Raw genomic sequence first — 13,859 nt, 5'->3', positions numbered from 1 at the left:
AAAGAAGCAAGCCACAAAGATAGACCCGGTTTTGCAATGTCATGATGAACGTGATAATATGATTGCTACTACAGTCATGGCATCTGGTCCCATCACCTCATGGGAAATAGATGGGGAGACAGTGGAAACAGTGTCAGACTTTATTTTGGGGGCTCCAAAATCACTGCAGATGGTGATTGCAGCCATGAAATTAAAAGATGCTTACTCCTTGGAAGGAAAGTTATAACCAACCTAGATAGCATATTAAAAAGCAGACACATTACTTTGCCAACAAAGGTCTGTCTAGTCAAGGCTATGGTTTTTCTAGTGGTCATTTATGGATGTGAGAGTTGGACTATGAAGAAAGCTGAGTGCCGAAGTATTGATGCTTTTGGACTGTGTTCAAAAGAAGAGCTCTTTACAGTCCCTTGGACTGCAAGGAGATCCAACCAGTCCATCCTAAAGGAGATCAGTCCTGGGTGTTCATTGGAAGGACTGATGCTGAAGCTGAAACTCCAGTACTCTGGCCACCTCATGTGAAGAGTTGACTCATTGGAAAAGACCCTGATGCTGGGAGGGATTGGGGGCAGAAGGAGAAGGGGACAACAGAGGATAGATGGCTGGATGGCATCACCAACTTGATGGACACAAATTTGAGTAGGCTCCAGGAGTTGGTGATGGACAGGGAACCCTGGCGTGCTGCAGTCCTTGGGGTCGCAAAGAGTTGGAGACGACTGAGCAACTGAACTAACTGACCAAACACTACCAATGAACTTAACATAACTGAGATTTTTTTAGGACACACTACCCAACATCATGAAATACATAGTATTTCAAGTGCACGTGTAACATTCACCAAGACAGGTCATATTCTGAGCTATAAAATAAACTTTAACAAACATAAAATAATTAAAAATCACACAAAGAATATGAAATAAATTAGAACACAATAACAGAAAGAAATCCAGAAAATCATCAAATGTTTATAAAAATCCACTTCTAAATAATTCATGAGTCAAAGGTCAAATTTCAAGGAAAATCAGAAAATTTTTTGAATTGCATAAAATTTAAAACACAAAATATAAAATTTTATGGGAGGCAACGAAGAACTATTTTGAGGAAAATTCAGTTCAGTCGTTCAGCCGTGTCCGACTCTGTGACACCATGAATCACAGCACGCCAGGCCTCCCTGTCCATCACAAACTCCCGGAGTTTACCCAAATTCATGTCCATCGAGTCAGTGATGCCATCCAGCCATCTCATCCTCTGTCGTCCCCTTCTCCTCCTGCCCCCAATCCCTCCCAGCATCAGGGTCTTTTCCAATGAATCAACTCTTCGCATGAGGTGGCCAGAGTACTGGAGTTTCAGCTTCAGCATCAGTCCTTCCAATGAACACCCAGGACTGATCTCCTTCAGGATGGACTGGTTGGATCTCCTTGCAGTCCAAGGGACTCTCAAGAGTCTTCTCCAACACCACACTTCAAAAGCATCAATACTTCGGCACTCAGCTTTCTTCACAGTCCAACTCTCACATCCATACATGACCACTAGAAAAACCATAGCCTTGACTAGACGGACCTTTGTTGGCAAAGTAATGTCTCTGCTTTTTAATATGCTATCTAGGTTGGTCATAACTTTCCTTCCAAGGAGTAACTGTCTTTTAATTTCATGGCTGCAATCACCACCAGCAGTGATTTTGGAGCCCCCCAAAATAAAGTCTGACACTGTTTCCACTGTTTCCCCATCTGTTTCCCATGAAGTGATGGGACCAGATGCCATGATCTTAGTTTTCTGAATGTTGAGCTTTAAGCCAACCTTTTCGCTCTCCTCTTTCATTTTCATCAAGAGGCTTTTTAGTTCCTCCTTCACTTTCTGCCATAAGGGTGGTGTCATCTGCTTATCTGAGGTTATTGATATTTCTCCCGGCAATCTTGATTCCAGCTTGTGCCTCTTCCATCCCAGCATTTCTCATGATGCACTCTGCATATAAGTTAAATAAACAGGGTGACAATATACAGCCTTGACGTACTCCTTTCCCAATTTGGATCCAGTCTGTTGTTCTATGTCCAGTTCTATCTGTTGCTTCCTGACCTGCATACAGATTTCTCAAGAGACAGGTCAGGTGGTCTGGTAGTCCCATCTCTTTCAGAATTTTACACAGCTTATTGTGATCCACACAAAGGCTTTGGCGTAGTCAATAAAGCAGAAATAGATGTTTTTTCTGGAACTCTCTTGCTTTTTCGATGATCCAGCGGATATTGGCAATTTGATCTCTGGTTCCTCTGCCTTTTCTAAACCAGCTTGAACATCTGGAAGTTCATGGTTCATGTATTGCTGAAGCCTGGCTTGGAGAATTTTGAGCATTACTTTACTAGCGTGTGAGATGAGTGCACTTGTGCGGTAGTTTGAGCATTCTTTGGCATTGCCATTGTTAGGGATTGGAATGAAAACTGACCTTTTCCAGTCCTGTGGCCACTGCTGAGTTTTCCAAATTTGCTGGCATATTGAGTGCAGCACTTTCACAGCATCATCTTTCACGATTTGAAACAGCTCAACTGGAATTCCATCACATCCACTAGCTTTGTTCATAGTGATGCTTTTTAAGGCCCACTTGACTTCACATTCCAGCATGTCTGGCTCTAGGTGAGTGATCACACCATTGTAACCGAGAGCACCAGGCTGCAACGGCGCAGGAGCGGCCGAGAGGAGCTACCCCACATCCAAGGTCAGGGGCAGCAGCCGAGAGGAGCTACCCCATGTCTGAGGTCAGAGGAAAATTAAGAGCATCTAAATGCTCATAGTATAAAAGAAGAAAGGTTTATAATCAACAACCTTAGCACGTACCTTAAGAAATGAACAAAAATCAGAAGCAAGTCGAAAGAAGAAAAGTATAAAATAATATAGAATTCAGAGCCTTCCTGGTGGCTCAATGATAAAGAATGCCTCTGCCAATACAGGAGACACAGGTTTGATCCCTGGTCCAGGAAGATCCCACATAGCATGGAGCAACTAAGCTTGTGCACCACAGTTATGGAGCCTGTGCTCTAGGGCCCAGGAACTGCACCCATTGAGCCCATGTGCTGTCACTGCTGAGGCCCACACACCCTGGAGCCCATGCTCTGTAACGAGAGAAGCCACCACAATGAGAAGCCACGTACTGCAACAAAGAGTAGCCCCCACTCTCTGCAACTACAGAAAAGCCATGCACAGTGACAAAGCCCACGCACAGCAACAAAGAACCAGCACAGCCAAAAATAAATAATTAATAGAATTATTATTTTTTAAAGATAATATGAAATTAAAAAAATGAAGACAGGAAAATTATTAATGAATTAAATCACTAAAATCACCAGCTGGTTCTCTGAGAAGTCAGTAATTGATCAATCTTTAGCCAAACTGATTAAGAGAAGATATAAATTACCATTATGAAAGAAGGGACGAAGCTACAGATCCTAGACACTGAAAGAATAACAAAGGGATATTACAAATAACTTTATGTTAATATATATTTGGAAATACAGATGAAATGAACAAATCCCTTGAAAGACAGAAACTACCAAAGCTCTCTATAAAACATATGACCTGACTAGCCCTATGTTCATTTAAAACAATGAGTTAATTTGCATTTAAGAATCCACTGACCAAGATAATACCAGGTCCAAATGGCTTCAATTGTGAACTCTGCCAAATGATTAATGAAAAAATAATGCCAATTCTATACATAAATTCTTCCAGAATAAAAAGGGAACACTCCCCAACTCATTTTATGAGGCTGAAACTACCCTGATACCAAAATCCAACAAAGACAATATATGCTAAGAAAATTACAGACTAACATCCCTTCTAAATATAGGCATAAAGCCTTTAACAAATTATTAGCAAATTGAATCCAACAATATATAGAAAAATAATTAATCATGACAAAAGTGATATTTACCCTTTAAATGCAACATTCATTCAGTATTTGAAATCAACATAATTTATCAAGCCAATATACTAAAAAATATAAATGTGTATGTATGTGTGCATGTAGTCTTTTCAATGAGTTCAGAAAAAATGACAAAAATATTTACTTATTATAAAAATTCTCTTCAAACAAGGAAGAGTATAAACTTCCATAAATTGGTAACAAGAATCTACAAAAAAAGAGAGATAACATTATAATTAATGACGAAAGACAACTTTCACTTAATGGCTAAACCTGCTTTCCTCCTCTGATCAGAAATAAGGCAAGGATATGTGCTCTCACCACATCCTTTCAACATAGAGGTCCCAGCCACTGCAATAAGGCAAGGATAAAAAACAAAAGGCATATAGACTGGAAAAGAAAAATTATACAAATTATTTGTAGATAACACAATTATCTTCATTAAAAATTCAAATGAACCTACTAAAATGTAACAAACTCTAACTCTAATTAATAAATCAGTTGACCAAGGCTGCAGAAGTCGAAGTATTCAAATACCAACTATATTTCTATGCAATAGCAGCGAATATTTGGAAATTAAAATTTAAAATAATATCACTTTTACAATAGCACCAAAAAGATGAAACACTTGGGAAGAACTTTAACAAACTATCTGTATGACCGATACAATGAAAATTATAAAATGTTCCTGAGAAAAATTTAAGGACCTAAATAAAGACAAGCCATGGCCATTAATTTTAATAATATTAAGATGTCAAGTCTCTCCAAATTCATTTATTGATTTAATACAACCCTAATCAAAATTCCAGTTAACTGCTTTGTAGAAATAAATCAACTGCTTCTAGAATGTATGTGTAAAAGTGAAGATTAAAACAGCCAAATTCTGAAAAAGAAAGAAGTTTGAGAAGTTGCAATATATGATTTTTAAAACATACCATAAGCTACAGCATTTAAGAATAGGACCAGTTGAGCTAGTTCAAATACTAAATGATGATGCTGTTAAAGTGTTGCACTCACTATGTCAGCAAATTTGGAAAACTCAGCAGTGGCCATAGGACTGGAAAAGGTCAGTTTTCATTTCAATCCCAAAGAAGGGCAATGCCAAAGAATGAAACTACTGTACCATTTGCACTCATTTCACATGCCAATAAGGTTATGCTCAAAATCCTTCAAGCAAGGCTTCAGTTGTACATAAACTGAGAACTTCCAGATGTACAAACTGGGTTTAGAAAAGATAAAGGAACCGGAAATCAAATTGCCAACATTTGATGGATCATGGAAAAAGTAAGGGAGCTCCTAAAAAACATTTACTTCTGCTTCATTGACTATGCTAAAGCTTTTGACTAAGTGGATCACAACAAACTGTGGAAAATCCTTAAAGAGATGGAAAGACCAGACTACCTTACCTGTCTCATGAGAAACCTGTATGTGGGACAAGAAGCAAGTTAGAACCTTACAAGGTTCTAACAACTGACTCATTCAAAACTTGGAAGGGAGTATGACAAGGCTGTATATTGTCACCTTGCTTATTTAACTTATATGCAGAGTACCTCATGTGAAATGCTGGGCTGAATAAATCATAAGTAGGAATCAAGACTGTTGGAAGAAATAGCAACAACCTCAGATATGCAGATACCACTCTAATGGCAGAATGTGAAGAGGAACTAAAGAGCTCTTGATGAGGGTGAAAGAGAAGAGTGAAAAAGCTGACTTAAAACTCAACATTCAAAAAACTAAGATCATGATATCCAGTCTTACTACTTCATGGCAAATGGGAGGGGGAAATGGGGTAGCAATGACAGATTTTATTTTCTTGGGCTCCAAAACCACTGAAGACGGTGACTGCAACCATGAAATTAAAAGACATTTGCTCCTTGGAAGGAAAGCTATGACAAACCTAGGCAGCATATGAAAAAGCAGAGACATGAGTTTGCCGACAAGGATCCATTTGGGCAAAGCTGTGGTTTTTCCAGTAGTCATGTATGGATGTGAGAGTTGGACCATAAAGAAGGCTGACTACCGAAGAATTGATGCTTTTGAATTGCAGTGGAGAAGACTCCTGAGAGTCCCTTGGACAGCAAAGAGATCCAACCAGTCAATCCTAGAAGAAATCAACCCAGAATATTCATTGGAAGGACTGATACTGAAGCTCCAATACTTTGGCCACCTGATGTGAAGAGCTGATTCACTGGAAAAGACTCTGATGCTGGGAAAGCCTGAAGGCAAAAGGGGAACAAGGCAGAAGAGGTATAATAAGGTTAGACAGTATCACTAACTCAATGGACGTGAATTTGAGCAAACTCCAGGGGATAGTGGAGGACAGAGGAGCCTGGCATACTGCAGTTAGTATTTAACCATAATATCCAAAAATTCTAATCCTAGGTATTTCTCCAAGAGACGTAAAAACATACATCCACACAAAAAAATCTTATATGCAAATGTTCATAGCATTTTTACTCACAATAGCCAAGAAAAATTGGGAAAAACTCAAATGCACACCAACTCAAGAATGAAAAAAATAATTGTGGCATAGCCATACACTGGAAAATTACTCATTAACAGAAAGGAACCAACTTCTGACACATACAACATGGATAAATATCAAAGGCAGTAAGCTAAGCAAAAGAACACAGAAACAAAAACTATATACAGTATGTATTCACATTTTTAAAAAATTTGTTATTGTGGTAAAAGGAAAACCATGGGGGCAGAAAATGGGCTGGAGCTTGGGCAGAGAGGAAAGAGGGCATTGGGAAGACTACATGGGGGCCTAACTTCTTTGGGTGATCAGTTCAGTTCAGTTCAGTTCAGTCACTCAGTCGTGTCCAACTCTTTGTGAGTTGGACTGCAGCACACCAGGCCTCCCTGTCCATCACCAACTCCCAGAGCCTACTCAAACTCATGTCCATTGAGTCAGTGATGCCATCCAGCCATCTCATCCTCTGTCATCCCCTTCTCCTCCCGCTTTCAATCTTTCACAGCATCAGGATCTTTTCCAATGAGTCAATTCTTTGCATCAGGTGGCCAAAGTATTAGAGTTTCAGCTTCAGCATCAGTCCTTCCAGTGAATATTCAGGACTGATTTCCTTTAGGATTGACTGGTTGGATCTCCTTGCAGTGAAGAGATTCAAGATTAATTTGATTTTCATGAGTTCACACAATCATTGAGACATCCAGAAAAACAAGCTCAGGGCTAAATTTCTTGGAAAATACCCAAAACTATGTTCTAAAACTGGCTTGATAAGAAAACTGCTGTATCTGTCCCTGTCACCAAACCCCAAATGTCAGAATCCTCCCACAACTAATACTAATGCCGGGTCTCCACCAGGCACTCAACCCTACACCACCTCCTCCCCCAGAGCCACACTCTCTGCCGTGGTCCATGCTCAGCACAGAGCCTATTTTGCACATGGTTCTTGTCCAACTCACGGTTTCACCTCAGTGCCTCCAACTGGAGAACGACGTCTAAGCGGCAGAAGAGGCTAGAAATTTGAGTTCTATTTCTGACCCAGGGAAGATGGATTCATAATGTGGACACTTCTCCAAATGCAGAAATGATGCTCAATATATAATGATCAGATATGAATAGGACAGATGTTGACAACAATAGGCAGTAAATGAAAACACTGAAAGCTCTCTCTCTTTCTTCTCCCCTACCTCTTCTAAGCCTTTCTTTGTTAATTAAGCACTCTGTATTTCCTCACTTCAGAAGCGTTTGAAAGGTGGAAAGCTGGAACTAGCAAAGACAAATAGGCTTCCTATCTCTAGGGAAAGCCTGGGCTCACTGAGGAAACTGTCCTGAGGAAGAGGAGGCAGGAAGGGCTCTCTCTGAGCCTGAGAGAGGAGAAATGGGGCTGGTAGGAAGGCCGTGGACGCCCGGCCAACTTCCCAGAGAAGAGGGGTTCCAAGCTCTGTTACCCCAGAGGCCAAGGGAAACCACAGTGCCTCAGAAAAGATGGCTGCCCTGGACACTGGGCCTCTGCACCACAAGATGCCCTGTGTTCTACATAGCACAGAGTTGCAGAGCAAAACTTTAGCCAACCCTGCAGCTCAAACATGGGGAATGTTAGTAATTACGCCATAGAGGACCAGAGGGGTCCCTCTGCCAGTGTTTTGGCTCTATACAAGCCCTTGCAGTATGAAGGAGGGAGCCCCAATAATAAGTGATATTAATTTACTGCCAGCTTGATAAGAAGAGAGTTTCAAATTTGAATTTAACTTAAATAGATGAATAGCATTTCTTGCACACCTCTACAGGTCCTAGGAATAAGTATGATTTAAAAGTAAATCTGAATGACCCAAGGATTATATGATAGGCTTTTTTTTTTTTTTTTAATCTCCATGCTTTCAAATTTCAGAAATCACTATTTACACAGAGGGCAGGGCACAGGGAGAGAAAACTGACAGTCTATGAGCTATTTTATTCAGTGTTTTCAGGGTTTCAGGGTTTCTTTTTACTAACAGGGGCAACCTTTTGCCAAATCTGAACATGCAAGTCACTGACCTTTTCCAGGCAGTGGAAAGTAAAAATGTTTTTACTGTTTAGCTTTCTAAAGAACTTCTAAAATGTAGGCTTTTAACCCAGACAATAACTAGGGTGGGAAGAATGTACTTTTCTTTCCTGGTGTAGTTTTGTTGTGTTCCCTAAAGAAATTACAGAGTTCTTTAGTTGATATTTTTATAGGCCTCTCTGATATTGTGATACTATAGCTAAACGCCAGTATCAATCTGGTTAGCAGATTAAAGATTTATATTGGGAATACTAACTAGAGTTTCCAGATGGCAAAAGGCCAGATAAATGGCCTTTACTGTTAAATACAACCACGTACTCTCAACTTCACCATGTGGTTGAATACGGCCCCACTTGGCTATAATGAGCGAGCTCCATTTGTTTAATGAAGCATTCATATGATAAAAGAGGCTAAATCAAAAGTCGAGTTATTTATGAACAAATAAAGCCATCTGAAACCATCAGGAAGGATGTTATATTCTGAAACCAATTAAATTCTTTTTTAAAAAACGACTCAACTGAAATTTTATTCTTGTTCACCAATAACACTGCCTTTTTCCAAACTAAACACTACTTTTTTTAAAATTTTCTTGATCTGCAGAATATGTTTGTGTCAGTAACAGCTTATCTAACTAGTTTAAAGCATTCTTCAGTGTGTACAACATGAAAAGATAAGAGATTTAAAATGTGGAGGAAGTAAGATCAGCAAAACAAACAGGCAACCTACAGAATGGAAAAAATAGGGGTTAACATCCAAAATATAAAAAGAACTCATGTAATTCAACAGTAAAAAATAAACAAACAGTCCAACTGAAAAAGGGGCGGAGGATCTTTCCAAAAATGATATACAGATGGCCAACAGGTATATGAAAAATGTTCAGCCTCACCTTTCATTAATCACCAGGGAAATGCAAATCAAAACCACAATGAGATATCACCTCACACCTGTCAGAATGGCTGTGTGAAAAAGTCTAGAAATAAAAACTGTTGGCAAGGATGTGGAGACAAGAGAATCCATGTCTGTACTGTTTGTGGGGATATGTTGATACACTGGTACAGTCACTATGAAAAACAATATAGAGCCTTCTCAAAAAATTAAAAACTAGAACTACCATATGATCCAACAATTCCACTTCTCAGTATTTACCTTAAGAAGATGAAAACACTAATCTGAAAAGATTTCTGTACCCCCATGCTTGTTTCAATATTACTTACAATAGCTAAGTCATGGAAACAACCAAAGGTCCACAGATGGATGAACAGATAATGAAAATGTGATATATATGTACAGTAGAATATTACTCAGCCATAGAGAATGAAATCTCACCACTTGCAATAACGTGAATGGGCCATGAAAACATTATGCCAAGTAGAATCAGACAGAAAATGATAAATATCATATTATCTTACTTATATGTGGAACAAAAAAAAAACAGAAACACCAAGGTCAAGGATATAGAGAACAGATTATTACCTGTCTAAGGCAAGAGGGTGGTCCAAATAGGGGGTCTAGAGACACAAATTTCTACTTCTAAAGTCATGAGGATGCAATGCGCAGCATGATGACTAGAGTTAATACACTTTTTGCATATTTCAAATTTCAAATAAATTAGCTAGGCGAAAAAATCTTAAAAGTTCTGACCACAAGAAAAATAAATTTTATGTATGGTGACAGATGTTAACTGGACATACTGTGGTGATCATTTTGCAATGTGCTCTTGTGTGTGCTCAGTCACTCAGTTATGCCCAACTCTTTGTGCCCCTGTGGACTGTGTAGCCCACCAGGCTCCTCTCTCTGTCCATGGGATTTTCCAGGCAAGAATGCTGAAATGGGTTGCCATTTCCTTCTCCAGGGGATCTTCCAGACCCAGGGGTCAAACATACAACTCCTGCATTGGCAGGCAGATTCTTTACCACTGAGCCATCTGGGAAGCCCCTTCATTTTGCAGTACACAAATATCAAATCAGTATGTTGCACACTTTAATGCGTTGTTTATATCAATTATACTGCAACTAAAAAATGTGAAAATAGAGAATTTTGTTATCTATCCTAATAGAAACTTAGAAATCTAAGAATGCAGACAGAGGCAATATGACATCAGAATTACATCCTGACACAATGTGTCTAAGTACTTTCCATGACCTTCAGACCCTGCTGAATATGGCCTTTGCCTGTTTTTCTAACCAGTCTCACAGCCCTTTCTCCCTCATGGACTTTTCTCAGGTCCAGGAATACAGTGTCTCACCTGGATTTATTATGTTCTCTTCCCATAGCTTGAAATACTCACACATATACCCCATAACGATCCTTCTAATTCCTAGCTATCATTCAGATTTCAAATCTTCCCTGGCCTCCAGAACTGTTGTATTTCACAACACTCTGTACCTCCTTAAAACTGTCAGAAGACTTCCTCGACAGATTCTGAGTAGAAACTATATGCCCAGGTCAATAACACAGCAAATGTTCAATATGTGTTTGATAATATTCATCAAGAATTTATATGCCAAATATTCTAAGTACATTTATAAGCCTAGCAACAAACAAGACTGGGAAGTGAGAGGATTAGTAATCATATTTTAAACATAAGATGCCAAGGTCCAAAGATGCTAAAAAAAACTAAAAAAAAAAAAACCTCCCAGATAGAACTGGGATTCAAATCAGTGTCTAGTCTGACTCCAGGGCCTTTCCCAACCACTACTTCATACAGCCTCCTAGTAGCAATGGAAAGGGAGCAGGACTTAGAATCCAGGGACAGCTACTTACTAGCTGTGTAACTTTGGACATGTTAAACCCTTTGAGTCTTAAGTTTTCTTGCATTTTTAAGAAAAGGGACAAAAATATCAACTTCACAAAGTCACTTGGATGAAGGGTACCTTAAGGACCTGGTTTAAAGGAATCCCTTAATGCATAATAATTGAATCTGATCTCAGGAAGATAACCAAAGTTATCTTAGTAGTACTAAGTAATAAAAAAGAAGAAAGTATATATTCACCTAGAATCACAATTGTCCCAATGGCATGAAATTTCCCAAGAAAATAATGGTCATATACTTATTTTTGACATATACCTACAGCTGTGTTATTTTAATTATTAAGAGCTATACAAAGTTAGGCCAGATGCCATGATCTTAGTTTTTTATATATATAAAGTTATGCTTAAGCATATATTTAAGAGAAAAATGCTTTTGGTAAGTGGATTACTGCATATTCATATCCTCCATGACCCAAGTAAAAAGGTAAAAGACTGAATACATTCACATAACAAAGCAGGAGTGAAGTTCAAAAATTTAAATATGAAATAAAAATATCAAAGAAAGAGTAGGAAACAACCCAGTAGAAATAAAAAGGCAAATCTAAATGAAACCAAAGACTGCACAGGAAGGACAAGCAAGAAGAGAACGAACAGGGATGGTAATGGGGCTAGAAGGCCCTGTATTGTTGACAGTATCTGAGCCACTGATTAATGTTATTTCTAAGCAGATTAACCAAATCCCAACTGTTCTACATCAGGTCCTTTCTCTAAGCCTGTCCTCCCTCTGACCAGCAAATATAAGGATAAATTAAAATTTTAAACACACAAATAAAACAGAAGAAAAAGGCCGACCCACACAAAACAGAAATGTACGAAGTGACAATTCACCCTAATGTTCCTATTCTTTCCTTTCATTCTGTGCCTCTACTAAAATGATAACACGGCAAAGCTGACAGGTAAAAAAAGAGGAGAATTAGCTCTTCTGTGTAATTTTTAAACTACAGCATGAAGCCATCCTCTGTCAGCAATAGGTGGTGCAGTACTGGAGATCATCACAGGAGTGGGAGGGCGTAAAGAGATGGGGCGGGGGGATGGTGATTTCTGTCCCAGAGGCAGGAAGAACTTTTAACCTTCTGATGCGTTTCCTTATCATAACCTTCTCCATAGCAACCACAGAACTGCAGTGGCAAGAGACAGATGAGAAGATAAAAAATACACATATTATGTTATATATGCGTGTGTGTGTGTGCACGCACACACACTCTTACATATAAATCCTACAAAACTGCAGAATTCAGTAATGGTTTTTAAAAATATTACACAGTCCTTTATAATCTCATATTTCTGTGGAAGATTAACCACTAAAAAATAGAACTAAGCAAGTCTGGTATGCTTGTTTTTCTTTGGCACTTATATTTGGCAACATATTTATAGCACTTCACAACAGATTTAATCTCTAAAATGAGCCTATTTAACTAAAAAAAAAAAAATCTTTTGAGGCTTAACAGATGTCCCAATGTTTGGTCCAGAAGAACAGCATTTACCTCACCTACTATTCCTAAATAAGAGTGTTATGACAGTAGTGTAAGATTGTGACTTCGTGTCCATTGCACATTATACCGGAGTGAAAAGTTTAAAACTAGAAAAACCAGAAAATGAGAAAAGTTTACTCCACTGACAAGGGCTCTTATGTCAGGTAAAAGCAAGAAAGGACTATAGTCATTCTTTGGGAACCAACTTGCCCTAGTTTGCAGTCACTGTTCCCCTGTTCTGGCTTAACTTTGACATTCAAGTTTAGGATTAACAGAGGCACATAAAACATCAGGTTTTGTCATGAAGAGGTCCTGCACCCAGGCGGTTGTCGTGAAGCATGATGTCATCAGAAAAAGCATGGCACCCCAGAACACCACTGCCTAGAAAGGAAAAGAAGTTTTAGGGTTGCAATGGGAATGACAACATTAGATGAATGAGTGTTCCCCTGTAAGACCTACTCTTTTGAGGAACAGACTGTATTATACATCTTCTCACTGCTGCCATTCCTACTCTCTGGGTGCCTGTTAAAACCTACACTAGAATCCAGCAGGTCTCCCCACGAGGAATTCTGGGATGTTTTCTCACCAGTAGGTTCTCTGACTAAACGGTGAAGTCTTATTACTGGCTCAGTTCATATATTTACATCCGGTAATTTGCATGTCACAGGAAGATAAATTTCTATGGGTCCCCTTATTAAAATATAGGGAAAGGAAAGGCAATAAAGGATTTGGACAAAACAGGTTAAATGGATGAGGAATAGGGAGAAAATACGCTAATGACAGGTATATTATTATTTAATAGGAAAGAATATCGCTAATTCTTTCTAGCATGAGAAGGGAACTAAGCCAGAGTACCGGTGTGTGTGGTGTGCAGAAGACAGGGGAGGAGGGGGAGAGAAGGAAGAGGCACTGGCTGGGGTCCAGGGTCTGGGAAGCACAGGAGAACCATACTCTTCATGCTTCCACTTCGGCCCCGAGGCTCATGTGAGCCCTGGCTCATCACATTTTACACGTTAATTCAGGCAGCCAACCAAATGCCAGGCACCAGGACAAGTGGCAAACAGGAGACACAGTTTCTACCCTCAAGGAATCTACAATTTAGCAGCAATATAGCTGTTAATCAATCAAACACAACAGTGATAAATGGTATACAGAAGA

At 39.1% G+C, this 13,859-nt stretch overlaps 1 protein-coding gene across 2 annotated transcripts in view; it reads right to left on the bottom strand.

The window, feature by feature from the left end:
- The window catches only part of IGSF11 (immunoglobulin superfamily member 11), a 130,307-nt gene that overhangs the window by 28,017 nt on the left and 88,431 nt on the right, over window positions 1-13,859 (bottom strand). The gene's annotated exons all lie outside the window — the stretch shown is intronic.

This window comes from Dama dama, chromosome 19, assembly GCF_033118175.1.
Source record: "Dama dama isolate Ldn47 chromosome 19, ASM3311817v1, whole genome shotgun sequence".
Taxonomy (NCBI): domain Eukaryota; kingdom Metazoa; phylum Chordata; class Mammalia; order Artiodactyla; family Cervidae; genus Dama; species Dama dama.
Note: the sequence above shows the minus strand (reverse complement) of the source record. Positions and strands in the feature narration are given on the sequence as shown.